Here is a 1,688-nt window from a genome sequence, read left to right as displayed (position 1 = left end):
TAATAAATATAAATATATAAAAATAAATATAAAAAATACTGAATGTTTTTAGAAAGCAAACTCTGAATAACCCGAGCAATACGTACGTGTTTTTCGCTTGTAAATCTCACTACAAATAGCACTAAAACAGCTCTAGAAAAATATGCCAAGCCCAAATGGAAAAAAATATTGAAAATGTTTCGAAAACAAATTTTGGATAACTCGGATAACATTAGACCTATTATTATAATAGCTTAAATATTCGTTTTTACGAGAAAACTAGATAATCCAGAGAGCACATAACAAATGTAAAATCGTTTGAATACTTCTGCTTGACATTTTTTACACAAAACGAGATAATTTCGGAGAACGAGGATACTTTTACCATAACACTAAAAAATCTTAAGAAAAAAGTGCTAAATATAAATATAAAAATTAGGTGAATGCTTTTGGAAAGTAAATTTTAGATTATAAGAGCACCAAACAAATATAAAATAATTTAAATTGCTTAAATATTTTTATTAGGTATTTTTATAGAAAACTTTGTTAATACGGATAACAAATAACATATTAAAAACATTTTTTTTAAATATCCCTTTTTACACAAAACTTGGATAGTCTGGATAAAACATAGATGAACTTCTTTTGGTATGAAATAATGAAATCTATACTAAATTCGGAAAACATGTATTAGAATAATAAGAGCATTAAAAAGTTGTTTAGTACTCAGTACCACTCCTCGGATAACATAATTTATCGCAAACAATTTAAAATAATTATCGGATAACTGACTCACAACAAACGTGGTTAATCCAGATAACAAAAAATATATATTGAAATTTTTTGAATATTTTTATCATTACAAATGTATATACACAAAACTTGGATAATCCGTATAACACATACATGGACTTCTTTTGGTATGCGATAATGAAATCAGTACTAGAAAACTTGCTTAATACTGTTATCGCCCTTCGAATAACATAATTCATGGCAAGCAACTTAAAATAATTATCGGTTAACCGACTTACACCAAACGTGGATAATACAGATAACAAAGAAAATATTAAAAAAAATATTGCATTTTTTTTTAATATTTGTAATATATCAAACATATAGTATTTCAAATTTATTTATACCAAATTTGGATATTTTTAACATATTACAAACGTATTTTGACAAAACTTGAATAATCCGGATAACGCATACATTGACTTATTTTGGGATGAAATAATGAAATCAGTAATAAAAAACTTTTGCAGTACCGTTATCACTCTTCGGATAACATCATTTATTGCAAACAATATAAAATAATTATCGGATAACCGACTTACACTAAACGTGGCTTATCCTGTAAACAAATAACATTCAAATATATATATATATTGGAATTGTTTGAATATTTTTGTCACACAAATTACAAAACTTGGATAGTCCGGATAACGCATACATGGACTTGGTTTGGTATGCAATAATGAAATCAGTCCTAAAAAATTTCGGATAACATAATTTAAATTAAAAAAATTTAATAATTTTCGGATAACCAACTTACACAAAACTTTGATAATCCTAACAAAAAATATTGTATCATATTCAAAAAAAAACTTTGAATTTTGTTGAAAATTTTTATAAAAACAACATATACACAAAACTCGGATAATCTGGATAACACCTGCGAGGATTTCTTTTGGGGGGCAATAGCAAAACCA

This window comes from Anastrepha ludens, chromosome 6 (genome assembly GCF_028408465.1).
Source record: "Anastrepha ludens isolate Willacy chromosome 6, idAnaLude1.1, whole genome shotgun sequence".
In the NCBI taxonomy this organism is placed as follows: Eukaryota; Metazoa; Arthropoda; class Insecta; order Diptera; family Tephritidae; genus Anastrepha; species Anastrepha ludens.
The sequence above is the reverse complement of the archived record's forward strand: the minus strand, read 5'-3'. Positions refer to the sequence as shown.